Source organism: Cyanistes caeruleus, unplaced genomic scaffold (assembly GCF_971803275.1).
Source record: "Cyanistes caeruleus unplaced genomic scaffold, bCyaCae1.hap1.1 HAP1_SCAFFOLD_123, whole genome shotgun sequence".
In the NCBI taxonomy this organism is placed as follows: Eukaryota; Metazoa; Chordata; class Aves; order Passeriformes; family Paridae; genus Cyanistes; species Cyanistes caeruleus.
The window spans coordinates 314,029-329,273 of record NW_028255920.1 but is presented as its reverse complement, the minus strand read 5'-3'; positions in this window follow the sequence as shown (position 1 = coordinate 329,273).

Genomic DNA, 15,245 nt, shown 5'->3' with positions numbered 1-15,245 from the left:
GAATTTTCTTCGATTGTGTGGAAATCTGTGGAGATTTTGTGGGATGTTTCTGGAATCTGGTAGGGTTTTGAGAAGGTGTAGGGAATTTGGTGGGAGTTTTCTGCCATTTTATGGGGTTTTCTTTTAATTTTGTGGGATATTGAGGAGATTTTGTGGGATGTTTCTGGAATTTGTTGACATTTTTAAGAATTTTGTGGAATTTTTGTGGAATTTTGTGGGATTCTGAGGAGACAAAGAATTTTGTGGAATTTTCTTAGATTGTGTGGAAATTTGTGGAGATTTTGTGGGATGTTTCTGGAATTTGGTAGGGTTTTGAGAAGTTTTAGGGAATTTGGTGGGAGTTTTCTGCCATTTTATGGGATTTTTGCATCTATTTTGTGGGATGTTTCTGGAATTACGTGTGGGTTTTGTGGAATTTTGAGGGATATTGAGGAGACTTGAAGAATTTTGAAGGATATTTCTGGAATTTTGAGGAAATTGGAGGTGATTTTTTGGGATGTTTCTGGAATTTGGTAACATTTTTAAGAATTTTGTAGAATTTTGGTGGAATTTTTTTAGAATTTTGAGGGATTCTGAGGAGACCTGAAGAATTTTGTGGGATTTTTCTTAGATTGTGTGGAAATTTGTGGAGATTTTGTGGGATGTTTCAGGAATTTGGTAGAGTTTTGAGAAGTTTTAGGGAATTTGGTGGGAGTTTTCTGCCATTTTGTGGGATTGTTCCTTAAATTTTGTGGGCTGTTTCTGGAATTACGTGGGGGTTTTGTGGAATTTTGAGGGATATTGAGGAGACAGGAAGAATTTTGAGTCAATTATCTTAGATTCTGTGGAACTTGGTAAAGATTTTGTGGGATATTTCAAATATTTGATATGGTTTTGAGAAGATTTAAGGATTTTATTGTGACTTTTCTGCAATTTTGTGGGATTTGGCTGCAATTTTGTGGGATTCTTTCTGAATGTTGTGGGATTTTTCTGGAATTTTGAGGGATATTGATGAGACTTGAAGAATTTTGAAGGATATTTCTGGAATTGTGTGGAAATTGGAGGAGATTTTGTGGGATGTTTCTGGAATTTGGTGACAAGTTTAAAAATTCTGTGGAATTTTTTTTGGAATTTTGTGGAATTATGAGGAGACTTGAAGAATTTTTTTAGATTTTTCTTAGATTGTGTGGAAATTTGTGGAGATTTTGTGGGATGTTTCTTGAATTTGTTCGTGTATAGAGACGATTTAGGGAATTTTGTGGAAGTTTATTGCCATTTTGTGGGATTGTTCCTTAAATTTTGTGGGATATTTCTGGAATTACATGGGGGTTTTGTGGAATTTTGAGGGATATTGATGAGACTTGAAGAATTTTGAAGGATATTTGTGGAATTTTGTGGGAATTGGAGGTGATTTTTTGGGATGTTTCTGGAATTTGGTGACATTTTGAAGAATTTTGTGGAATTTTTGTGGAATTTTGTGGGATTCTGAGGAGACTTGAAGAATTTTGTGGAATTTTCTTCGATTGTGTGGAAATCTGTGGAGATTTTGTGGGATGTTTCTGGAATCTGGTAGGGTTTTGAGAGGGTGTTGGGAATTTGGTGGGAGTTTTCTGCCATTTTATGGGGTTTTCTTTTAATTTTGTGGGATATTGAGGAGATTTTGTGGGATGTTTCTGGAATTTGTTGACATTTTTAAGAATTTTGTGGAATTTTTGTGGAATTTTGTGGGATTCTGAGGAGACAAAGAATTTTGTGGAATTTTCTTAGATTGTGTGGAAATTTGTGGAGATTTTGTGGGATGTTTCTGGAATTTGGTAGGGTTTTGAGAAGTTTTAGGGAATTTGGTGGGAGTTTTCTGCCATTTTATGGGATTTTTGCATCTATTTTGTGGGATGTTTCTGGAATTACGTGTGGGTTTTGTGGAATTTTGAGGGATATTGAGGAGACTTGAAGAATTTTGAAGGATATTTCTGGAATTTTGAGGAAATTGGAGGTGATTTTTTGGGATGTTTCTGGAATTTGGTAACATTTTTAAGAATTTTGTAGAATTTTGGTGGAATTTTTTTAGAATTTTGAGGGATTCTGAGGAGACCTGAAGAATTTTGTGGGATTTTTCTTAGATTGTGTGGAAATTTGTGGAGATTTTGTGGGATGTTTCAGGAATTTGGTAGAGTTTTGAGAAGTTTTAGGGAATTTGGTGGGAGTTTTCTGCCATTTTGTGGGATTGTTCCTTAAATTTTGTGGGCTGTTTCTGGAATTACGTGGGGGTTTTGTGGAATTTTGAGGGATATTGAGGAGACAGGAAGAATTTTGAGTCAATTATCTTAGATTCTGTGGAACTTGGTAAAGATTTTGTGGGATATTTCAAATATTTGATATGGTTTTGAGAAGATTTAAGGATTTTATTGTGACTTTTCTGCAATTTTGTGGGATTTGGCTGCAATTTTGTGGGATTCTTTCTGAATGTTGTGGGATTTTTCTGGAATTTTGAGGGATATTGATGAGACTTGAAGAATTTTGAAGGATATTTCTGGAATTGTGTGGAAATTGGAGGAGATTTTGTGGGATGTTTCTGGAATTTGGTGACAAGTTTAAAAATTCTGTGGAATTTTTTTTGGAATTTTGTGGAATTATGAGGAGACTTGAAGAATTTTTTTTGATTTTTCTTAGATTGTGTGGAAATTTGTGGAGATTTTGTGGGATGTTTCTTGAATTTGTTCGTGTATAGAGACGATTTAGGGAATTTTGTGGAAGTTTATTGCCATTTTGTGGGATTGTTCCTTAAATTTTGTGGGATATTTCTGGAATTACATGGGGGTTTTGTGGAATTTTGAGGGATATTGATGAGACTTGAAGAATTTTGAAGGATATTTGTGGAATTTTGTGGGAATTGGAGGTGATTTTTTGGGATGTTTCTGGAATTTGGTGACATTTTGAAGAATTTTGTGGAATTTTTGTGGAATTTTGTGGGATTCTGAGGAGACTTGAAGAATTTTGTGGAATTTTCTTAGATTGTGTGGAAATCTGTGGAGATTTTGTGGGATGTTTCTGGAATCTGGTAGGGTTTTGAGAAGGTGTAGGGAATTTGGTGGGAGTTTTCTGCCATTTTATGGGGTTTTCTATTAATTTTGTGGGATATTGAGGAGATTTTGTGGGATGTTTCTGGAATTTGGTGACAAGTTTAAGAATTCTGTGGAATTTCTTTTGGAGTTTTGTGGAATTATGAGGAGACTTGAAGAATTTTTTTTGATTTTTCTTAGATTGTGTGGAAATTTGTGGAGATTTTGTGGGATGTTTCTTGAATTTGTTCGTGTATAGAGACGATTTAGGGAATTTTGTGGAAGTTTATTGCCATTTTGTGGGATTGTTCCTTAAATTTTGTGGGATATTTCTGGAATTACATGGGGGTTTTGTGGAATTTTGAGGGATATTGATGAGACTTGAAGAATTTTGAAGGATATTTGTGGAATTTTGTGGGAATTGGAGGTGATTTTTTGGGATGTTTCTGGAATTTGGTGACATTTTTAAGAATTTTGTGGAATTTTTGTGGAATTTTGTGGGATTCTGAGGAGACTTGAAGAATTTTGTGGAATTTTCTTCGATTGTGTGGAAATCTGTGGAGATTTTGTGGGATGTTTCTGGAATTTGGTAGGGTTTTGAGAAGTTTTAGGGAATTTGGTGGGAGTTTTCTGCCATTTTATGGGATTTTTGCATCTATTTTGTGGGATGTTTCTGGAATTACGTGTGGGTTTTGTGGAATTTTGAGGGATATTGAGGAGACTTGAAGAATTTTGAAGGATATTTCTGGAATTTTGAGGAAATTGGAGGTGATTTTTTGGGATGTTTCTGGAATTTGGTAACATTTTTAAGAATTTTGTAGAATTTTGGTGGAATTTTTTTAGAATTTTGAGGGATTCTGAGGAGACCTGAAGAATTTTGTGGGATTTTTCTTAGATTGTGTGGAAATTTGTGGAGATTTTGTGGGATGTTTCAGGAATTTGGTAGAGTTTTGAGAAGTTTTAGGGAATTTGGTGGGAGTTTTCTGCCATTTTGTGGGATTGTTCCTTAAATTTTGTGGGCTGTTTCTGGAATTACGTGGGGGTTTTGTGGAATTTTGAGGGATATTGAGGAGACAGGAAGAATTTTGAGTCAATTATCTTAGATTCTGTGGAACTTGGTAAAGATTTTGTGGGATATTTCAAATATTTGATATGGTTTTGAGAAGATTTAAGGATTTTATTGTGACTTTTCTGCAATTTTGTGGGATTTGGCTGCAATTTTGTGGGATTCTTTCTGAATGTTGTGGGATTTTTCTGGAATTTTGAGGGATATTGATGAGACTTGAAGAATTTTGAAGGATATTTCTGGAATTGTGTGGAAATTGGAGGAGATTTTGTGGGATGTTTCTGGAATTTGGTGACAAGTTTAAAAATTCTGTGGAATTTTTTTTGGAATTTTGTGGAATTATGAGGAGACTTGAAGAATTTTTTTAGATTTTTCTTAGATTGTGTGGAAATTTGTGGAGATTTTGTGGGATGTTTCTTGAATTTGTTCGTGTATAGAGACGATTTAGGGAATTTTGTGGAAGTTTATTGCCATTTTGTGGGATTGTTCCTTAAATTTTGTGGGATATTTCTGGAATTACATGGGGGTTTTGTGGAATTTTGAGGGATATTGATGAGACTTGAAGAATTTTGAAGGATATTTGTGGAATTTTGTGGGAATTGGAGGTGATTTTTTGGGATGTTTCTGGAATTTGGTGACATTTTGAAGAATTTTGTGGAATTTTTGTGGAATTTTGTGGGATTCTGAGGAGACTTGAAGAATTTTGTGGAATTTTCTTCGATTGTGTGGAAATCTGTGGAGATTTTGTGGGATGTTTCTGGAATCTGGTAGGGTTTTGAGAGGGTGTTGGGAATTTGGTGGGAGTTTTCTGCCATTTTATGGGGTTTTCTTTTAATTTTGTGGGATATTGAGGAGATTTTGTGGGATGTTTCTGGAATTTGTTGACATTTTTAAGAATTTTGTGGAATTTTTGTGGAATTTTGTGGGATTCTGAGGAGACAAAGAATTTTGTGGAATTTTCTTAGATTGTGTGGAAATTTGTGGAGATTTTGTGGGATGTTTCTGGAATTTGGTAGGGTTTTGAGAAGTTTTAGGGAATTTGGTGGGAGTTTTCTGCCATTTTATGGGATTTTTGCATCTATTTTGTGGGATGTTTCTGGAATTACGTGTGGGTTTTGTGGAATTTTGAGGGATATTGAGGAGACTTGAAGAATTTTGAAGGATATTTCTGGAATTTTGAGGAAATTGGAGGTGATTTTTTGGGATGTTTCTGGAATTTGGTAACATTTTTAAGAATTTTGTAGAATTTTGGTGGAATTTTTTTAGAATTTTGAGGGATTCTGAGGAGACCTGAAGAATTTTGTGGGATTTTTCTTAGATTGTGTGGAAATTTGTGGAGATTTTGTGGGATGTTTCAGGAATTTGGTAGAGTTTTGAGAAGTTTTAGGGAATTTGGTGGGAGTTTTCTGCCATTTTGTGGGATTGTTCCTTAAATTTTGTGGGCTGTTTCTGGAATTACGTGGGGGTTTTGTGGAATTTTGAGGGATATTGAGGAGACAGGAAGAATTTTGAGTCAATTATCTTAGATTCTGTGGAACTTGGTAAAGATTTTGTGGGATATTTCAAATATTTGATATGGTTTTGAGAAGATTTAAGGATTTTATTGTGACTTTTCTGCAATTTTGTGGGATTTGGCTGCAATTTTGTGGGATTCTTTCTGAATGTTGTGGGATTTTTCTGGAATTTTGAGGGATATTGATGAGACTTGAAGAATTTTGAAGGATATTTCTGGAATTGTGTGGAAATTGGAGGAGATTTTGTGGGATGTTTCTGGAATTTGGTGACAAGTTTAAAAATTCTGTGGAATTTTTTTTGGAATTTTGTGGAATTATGAGGAGACTTGAAGAATTTTTTTTGATTTTTCTTAGATTGTGTGGAAATTTGTGGAGATTTTGTGGGATGTTTCTTGAATTTGTTCGTGTATAGAGACGATTTAGGGAATTTTGTGGAAGTTTATTGCCATTTTGTGGGATTGTTCCTTAAATTTTGTGGGATATTTCTGGAATTACATGGGGGTTTTGTGGAATTTTGAGGGATATTGATGAGACTTGAAGAATTTTGAAGGATATTTGTGGAATTTTGTGGGAATTGGAGGTGATTTTTTGGGATGTTTCTGGAATTTGGTGACATTTTGAAGAATTTTGTGGAATTTTTGTGGAATTTTGTGGGATTCTGAGGAGACTTGAAGAATTTTGTGGAATTTTCTTCGATTGTGTGGAAATCTGTGGAGATTTTGTGGGATGTTTCTGGAATCTGGTAGGGTTTTGAGAGGGTGTTGGGAATTTGGTGGGAGTTTTCTGCCATTTTATGGGGTTTTCTTTTAATTTTGTGGGATATTGAGGAGATTTTGTGGGATGTTTCTGGAATTTGTTGACATTTTTAAGAATTTTGTGGAATTTTTGTGGAATTTTGTGGGATTCTGAGGAGACAAAGAATTTTGTGGAATTTTCTTAGATTGTGTGGAAATTTGTGGAGATTTTGTGGGATGTTTCTGGAATTTGGTAGGGTTTTGAGAAGTTTTAGGGAATTTGGTGGGAGTTTTCTGCCATTTTATGGGATTTTTGCATCTATTTTGTGGGATGTTTCTGGAATTACGTGTGGGTTTTGTGGAATTTTGAGGGATATTGAGGAGACTTGAAGAATTTTGAAGGATATTTCTGGAATTTTGAGGAAATTGGAGGTGATTTTTTGGGATGTTTCTGGAATTTGGTAACATTTTTAAGAATTTTGTAGAATTTTGGTGGAATTTTTTTAGAATTTTGAGGGATTCTGAGGAGACCTGAAGAATTTTGTGGGATTTTTCTTAGATTGTGTGGAAATTTGTGGAGATTTTGTGGGATGTTTCAGGAATTTGGTAGAGTTTTGAGAAGTTTTAGGGAATTTGGTGGGAGTTTTCTGCCATTTTGTGGGATTGTTCCTTAAATTTTGTGGGCTGTTTCTGGAATTACGTGGGGGTTTTGTGGAATTTTGAGGGATATTGAGGAGACAGGAAGAATTTTGAGTCAATTATCTTAGATTCTGTGGAACTTGGTAAAGATTTTGTGGGATATTTCAAATATTTGATATGGTTTTGAGAAGATTTAAGGATTTTATTGTGACTTTTCTGCAATTTTGTGGGATTTGGCTGCAATTTTGTGGGATTCTTTCTGAATGTTGTGGGATTTTTCTGGAATTTTGAGGGATATTGATGAGACTTGAAGAATTTTGAAGGATATTTCTGGAATTGTGTGGAAATTGGAGGAGATTTTGTGGGATGTTTCTGGAATTTGGTGACAAGTTTAAGAATTCTGTGGAATTTTTTCTGGAATTTTGTGGAATTATGAGGAGACTTGAAGAATTTTTTTTGATTTTTCTTAGATTGTGTGGAAATTTGTGGAGATTTTGTGGGATGTTTCTGGAATCTGGTAGGGTTTTGAGAAGGTGTAGGGAATTTGGTGGGAGTTTTCTGCCATTTTATGGGGTTTTCTTTTAATTTTGTGGGATATTGAGGAGATTTTGTGGGATGTTTCTGGAATTTGTTGACATTTTTAAGAATTTTGTGGAATTTTTGTGGAATTTTGTGGGATTCTGAGGAGACTTGAAGAATTTTGTGGAATTTTCTTCGATTGTGTGGAAATCTGTGGAGATTTTGTGGGATGTTTCTGGAATCTGGTAGGGTTTTGAGAAGGTGTAGGGAATTTGGTGGGAGTTTTCTGCCATTTTATGGGGTTTTCTTTTAATTTTGTGGGATATTGAGGAGATTTTGTGGGATGTTTCTGGAATTTGTTGACATTTTTAAGAATTTTGTGGAATTTTTGTGGAATTTTGTGGGATTCTGAGGAGACAAAGAATTTTGTGGAATTTTCTTAGATTGTGTGGAAATTTGTGGAGATTTTGTGGGATGTTTCTGGAATTTGGTAGGGTTTTGAGAAGTTTTAGGGAATTTGGTGGGAGTTTTCTGCCATTTTATGGGATTTTTGCATCTATTTTGTGGGATGTTTCTGGAATTACGTGTGGGTTTTGTGGAATTTTGAGGGATATTGAGGAGACTTGAAGAATTTTGAAGGATATTTCTGGAATTTTGAGGAAATTGGAGGTGATTTTTTGGGATGTTTCTGGAATTTGGTAACATTTTTAAGAATTTTGTAGAATTTTGGTGGAATTTTTTTAGAATTTTGAGGGATTCTGAGGAGACCTGAAGAATTTTGTGGGATTTTTCTTAGATTGTGTGGAAATTTGTGGAGATTTTGTGGGATGTTTCAGGAATTTGGTAGAGTTTTGAGAAGTTTTAGGGAATTTGGTGGGAGTTTTCTGCCATTTTGTGGGATTGTTCCTTAAATTTTGTGGGATATTTCTGGAATTACGTGGGGGTTTTGTGGAATTTTGAGGGATATTGAGGAGACTTGAAGAATTTTGAAGGATATTTGTGGAATTTTGTGGGAATTGGAGGTGATTTTTTGGGATGTTTCTGGAATTTGGTGACATTTTGAAGAATTTTGTGGAATTTTTGTGGAATTTTGTGGGATTCTGAGGAGACTTGAAGAATTTTGTGGAATTTTCTTCGATTGTGTGGAAATCTGTGGAGATTTTGTGGGATGTTTCTGGAATCTGGTAGGGTTTTGAGAAGGTGTAGGGAATTTGGTGGGAGTTTTCTGCCATTTTATGGGATTTTTGCATCTATTTTGTGGGATGTTTCTGGAATTACGTGTGGGTTTTGTGGAATTTTGAGGGATATTGAGGAGACTTGAAGAATTTTGAAGGATATTTCTGGAATTTTGAGGAAATTGGAGGTGATTTTTTGGGATGTTTCTGGAATTTGGTAACATTTTTAAGAATTTTGTAGAATTTTGGTGGAATTTTTTTAGAATTTTGAGGGATTCTGAGGAGACCTGAAGAATTTTGTGGGATTTTTCTTAGATTGTGTGGAAATTTGTGGAGATTTTGTGGGATGTTTCAGGAATTTGGTAGAGTTTTGAGAAGTTTTAGGGAATTTGGTGGGAGTTTTCTGCCATTTTGTGGGATTGTTCCTTAAATTTTGTGGGATATTTCTGGAATTACGTGGGGGTTTTGTGGAATTTTGAGGGATATTGATGAGACTTGAAGAATTTTGAAGGATATTTGTGGAATTTTGTGGGAATTGGAGGTGATTTTTTGGGATGTTTCTGGAATTTGGTGACATTTTGAAGAATTTTGTGGAATTTTTGTGGAATTTTGTGGGATTCTGAGGAGACTTGAAGAATTTTGTGGAATTTTCTTAGATTGTGTGGAAATCTGTGGAGATTTTTTGGGATGTTTCTGGAATCTGGTAGGGTTTTGAGAAGGTGTAGGGAATTTGGTGGGAGTTTTCTGCCATTTTATGCGGTTTTCTATTAATTTTGTGGGATATTGAGGAGATTTTGTGGGATGTTTCTGGAATTTGTTGACAAGTTTAAGAATTCTGTGGAATTTCTTTTGGAATTTTGTGGAATTATGAGGAGACTTGAAGAATTTTTTTTGATTTTTCTTAGATTGTGTGGAAATTTGTGGAGATTTTGTGGGATGTTTCTTGAATTTGTTCATGTATAGAGACGATTTAGGGAATTTTGTGGAAGTTTATTGCCATTTTGTGGGATTGTTCCTTAAATTTTGTGGGATATTTCTGGAATTACATGGGGGTTTTGTGGAATTTTGAGGGATATTGATGAGACTTGAAGAATTTTGAAGGATATTTGTGGAATTTTGTGGGAATTGGAGGTGATTTTTTGGGATGTTTCTGGAATTTGGTGACATTTTGAAGAATTTTGTGGAATTTTTGTGGAATTTTGTGGGATTCTGAGGAGACTTGAAGAATTTTGTGGAATTTTCTTCGATTGTGTGGAAATCTGTGGAGATTTTGTGGGATGTTTCTGGAATCTGGTAGGGTTTTGAGAAGGTGTAGGGAATTTGGTGGGAGTTTTCTGCCATTTTATGGGGTTTTCTTTTAATTTTGTGGGATATTGAGGAGATTTTGTGGGATGTTTCTGGAATTTGTTGACATTTTTAAGAATTTTGTGGAATTTTTGTGGAATTTTGTGGGATTCTGAGGAGACAAAGAATTTTGTGGAATTTTCTTAGATTGTGTGGAAATTTGTGGAGATTTTGTGGGATGTTTCTGGAATTTGGTAGGGTTTTGAGAAGTTTTAGGGAATTTGGTGGGAGTTTTCTGCCATTTTATGGGATTTTTGCATCTATTTTGTGGGATGTTTCTGGAATTACGTGTGGGTTTTGTGGAATTTTGAGGGATATTGAGGAGACTTGAAGAATTTTGAAGGATATTTCTGGAATTTTGAGGAAATTGGAGGTGATTTTTTGGGATGTTTCTGGAATTTGGTAACATTTTTAAGAATTTTGTAGAATTTTGGTGGAATTTTTTTAGAATTTTGAGGGATTCTGAGGAGACCTGAAGAATTTTGTGGGATTTTTCTTAGATTGTGTGGAAATTTGTGGAGATTTTGTGGGATGTTTCAGGAATTTGGTAGAGTTTTGAGAAGTTTTAGGGAATTTGGTGGGAGTTTTCTGCCATTTTGTGGGATTGTTCCTTAAATTTTGTGGGCTGTTTCTGGAATTACGTGGGGGTTTTGTGGAATTTTGAGGGATATTGAGGAGACAGGAAGAATTTTGAGTCAATTATCTTAGATTCTGTGGAACTTGGTAAAGATTATGTGGGATATTTCAAATATTTGATATGGTTTTGAGAAGATTTAAGGATTTTTTGGTGACTTTTCTGCAATTTTGTGGGATTTGACTGCAATTTTGTGGGATTTTTTCTGAATGTTGTGGGATTTTTCTGGAATGTTGTGGGATATTGATGAGACTTGAAGAATTTTGAAGGATATTTCTGGAATTTTGTGGAAATTGGAGGAGATTTTGTGGGATGTTTCTGGAATTTGGTAGAGTTTTGAGAAGTTTTAGGGAATTTTGTGGGAGTTTTCTGCCATTTTGTGGGATTTTTGCATCTATTTTGTGGGCTGTTTCTGGAATTACGTGTGGGTTTTGTGGAATTTTGAGGGATATTGAGGAGACTTGAAGAATTTTGAAGGATATTTCTGGAATTTTGAGGAAATTGGAGGAAATTTTTTGGGATGTTTCTGGAATTTGGTAACATTTTAAAGAATTTTGTAGAATTTTGGTGGAATTTTTTTTAGAATTTTGAGGGATTCTGAGGAGACCTGAAGAATTTTGTGGGATTTTTCTTAGATTGTGTGGAAATTTGTGGAGATTTTGTGGGATGTTTCAGGAATTTGGTAGAGTTTTGAGAAGTTTTAGGGAATTTGGTGGGAGTTTTCTGCCATTTTGTGGGATTGTTCCTTAAATTTTGTGGGCTGTTTCTGGAATTACGTGTGGGTTTTGTGGAATTTTGAGGGATATTGAGGAGACAAGAAGAATTTTGAGTCAATTATCTTAGATTCTGAGGAACTTGGTAAAGATTTTGTGGGATATTTCAAATATTTGATATGGTTTTGAGAAGATTTAAGGATTTTTTGGTGACTTTTCCGCAATTTTGTGGGATTTGGCTGCAATTTTGTGGGATTTTTTCTGAATGTTGTGGGATTTTTCTGGAATGTTGTGGGATATTGATGAGACTTGAAGAATTTTGAAGGATATTTCTGGAATTTTGTGGAAATTGGAGGAGATTTTGTGGGATGTTTCTGGAATTTGGTGACATTTTTAAGAATTTTGTGGAATTTTTGTGGAATTTTGTGGAATTATGAGGAGAGTTGAAGAATTTTTTTGGATTTTTCTTAGATTGTGTGGAAATTTGTGGAGATTTTGTGGGATTGTTCCTTGAATTTGTTCGTGTATAGAGACAATTTAGGGAATTTTGTGGAAGTTTATTGCCCTTTTGTTGGATTGTTCCTTAAATTTTGTGGGATATTTCTGGAATTACATGGGGGTTTTGTGGAATTTTGAGGGATATTGATGAGACTTGAAGAATTTTGAAGGATATTTGTGGAATTTTGTGGGAATTGGAGGAGATTTTTTGGGATGTTTCTAGAATTTGGTGACATTTTTGAGAATTTTGTGGAATTTTTTTAGAATTTTGTGGGATTCTGAGGAGACTTGAAGAATTTTGTGGATTTTTCTTAGATTGTGTGGAAATTTGTGGAGATTTTGTGGGATGTTTCTGGAATCTGGTAGGGTTTTGAGAAGGTGTAGGGAATTTGGTGGGAATTTTCTGCCATTTTATGGGGTTTTCCTTTAATTTTGTGGGATATTGAGGAGATTTTGTGGGATGTTTCAGGAATTTGGTGACATTTTATAAGAATTTAGTGGAATTTTTGTGGAATTTTGTAAGATTCTGAGGAGACTTGAAGAATTTTGTGGGATCTTCTCAGATTGTGTGGAAATTTGTGGAGATTTTGTGGGATGTTTCAGGAATTTGGTAGAGTTTTGAGAAGTTTTAGGGAATTTGGTGGGAGTTTTCTGCCATTTTGTGGGATTGTTCCTTAAATTTTGTGGGCTGTTTCTGGAATTACGTGTGGGTTTTGTGGAATTTTGAGGGATATTGAGGAGACTTGAAGAATTTTGAGTCAATTATCTTAGATTCTGTGGAACTTGGTAAAGATTTTGTGGGATATTTCAAATATTTGATATGGTTTTGAGAAGATTTAAGGATTTTTTGGTGACTTTTCTGCAATTTTGTGGGATTTGGCTGCAATTTTGTGGGATTTTTTCTGAATGTTGTGGGATTTTTCTGGAATGTTGTGGGATATTGATGAGACTTGAAGAATTTTGAAGGATATTTCTGGAATTTTGTGGAAATTGGAGGAGATTTTGTGGGATGTTTCTGGAATTTGGTGACATTTTTAAGAATTTTGTGGAATTTTTGTGGAATTTTGTGGAATTATGAGGAGAGTTGAAGAATTTTGTGGGATTTTTCTTAGATTGTGTGGAAATTTGTGGAGATTTTGTGGGATGTTTCTGGAATCTGGTAGGATTTGAGAAGGTGTATGGAATTTGGTGGGAGTTTTCTGCCATTTTATGGGGTTTTCCTTTAATTTTGTGGGATATTGAGGAGATTTTGTGGGATGTTTCAGGAATTTGGTGACATTTTATAAGAATTTAGTGGAATTTTTGTGGAATTTTGTAAGATTCTGAGGAGACTTGAAGAATTTTGTGGGATCTTCTCAGATTGTGTGGAAATTTGTGGAGATTTTTTGGGATGTTTCAGGAATTTGGTAGAGTTTTGAGAAGTTTTAGGGAATTTTGTGGGAGTTTTCTGCTGTTTTATGGGATTTTTGCATCTATTTTGTGGGCTGTTTCTGGAATTACGTGTGGGTTTTGTGGAATTTTGAGGGATATTGAGGAGACTTGAAGAATTTTGAGTCAATTATCTTAGATTCTGTGGAACTTGGTAAAGATTTTGTGGGATATTTCAAATATTTGATATGGTTTTGAGAAGATTTAAGGATTTTTTGGTGACTTTTCTGCAATTTTGTGGGATTTGGCTGCAATTTTGTGGGATTTTTTCTGAATGTTGTGGGATTTTTCTGGAATGTTGTGGGATATTGATGAGACTTGAAGAATTTTGAAGGATATTTCTGGAATTGTGTGGAAATTGGAGGAGATTTTGTGGGATGTTTCTGGAATTTGGTGACATTTTTAAGAATTTTGTGGAATTTTTGTGGAATTTTTTGGAATTATGAGGAGAGTTGAAGAATTTTTTTGGATTTTTCTTAGATTGTGTGGAAATTTGTGGAGATTTTGTGGGATTGTTCCTTGAATTTGTTCGTGTATAGAGACAATTTAGGGAATTTTGTGGAAGTTTATTGCCCTTTTGTTGGATTGTTCCTTAAATTTTGTGGGATATTTCTGGAATTACATGGGGGTTTTGTGGAATTTTGAGGGATATTGATGAGACTTGAAGAATTTTGAAGGATATTTGTGGAATTTTGTGGGAATTGGAGGAGATTTTTTGGGATGTTTCTAGAATTTGGTGACATTTTTGAGAATTTTGTTGAATTTTTTTAGAATTTTGTGGGATTCTGAGGAGACTTGAAGAATTTTGTGGATTTTTCTTAGATTGTGTGGAAATTTGTGGAGATTTTGTGGGATGTTTCTGGAATCTGGTAGGGTTTTGAGAATGTGTAGGGAATTTGGTGGGAATTTTCTGCCATTTTATGGGGTTTTCCTTTAATTTTGTGGGATATTGAGGAGATTTTGTGGGATGTTTCAGGAATTTGGTGACATTTTATAAGAATTTAGTGGAATTTTTGTGGAATTTTGTAAGATTCTGAGGAGACTTGAAGAATTTTGTGGGATCTTCTCAGATTGTGTGGAAATTTGTGGAGATTTTGTGGGATGTTTCAGGAATTTGGTAGAGTTTTGAGAAGTTTTAGGGAATTTGGTGGTAGTTTTCTGCCATTTTGTGGGATTGTTCCTTAAATTTTGTGGGCTGTTTCTGGAATTACGTGTGGGTTTTGTGGAATTTTGAGGGATATTGAGGAGACTTGAAGAATTTTGAGTCAATTATCTTAGATTCTGTGGAACTTGGTAAAGATTTTGTGGGATATTTCAAATATTTGATATGGTTTTGAGAAGATTTAAGGATTTTTTGGTGACTTTTCTGCAATTTTGTGGGATTTGGCTGCAATTTTGTGGGATTTTTTCTGAATGTTGTGGGATTTTTCTGGAATGTTGTGGGATATTGATGAGACTTGAAGAATTTTGAAGGATATTTCTGGAATTTTGTGGAAATTGGAGGAGATTTTGTGGGATGTTTCTGGAATTTGGTGACATTTTTAAGAATTTTGTGGAATTTTTGTGGAATTTTGTGGAATTATGAGGAGAGTTGAAGAATTTTGTGGGATTTTTCTTAGATTGTGTGGAAATTTGTGGAGATTTTGTGGGATGTTTCTGGAATCTGGTAGGATTTGAGAAGGTGTATGGAATTTGGTGGGAGTTTTCTGCCATTTTATGGGGTTTTCCTTTAATTTTGTGGGATATTGAGGAGATTTTGTGGGATGTTTCAGGAATTTGGTGACATTTTATAAGAATTTAGTGGAATTTTTGTGGAATTTTGTAAGATTCTGAGGAGACTTGAAGAATTTTGTGGGATCTTCTCAGATTGTGTGGAAATTTGTGGAGATTTTTTGGGATGTTTCAGGAATTTGGTAGAGTTTTGAGAAGTTTTAGGGAATTTT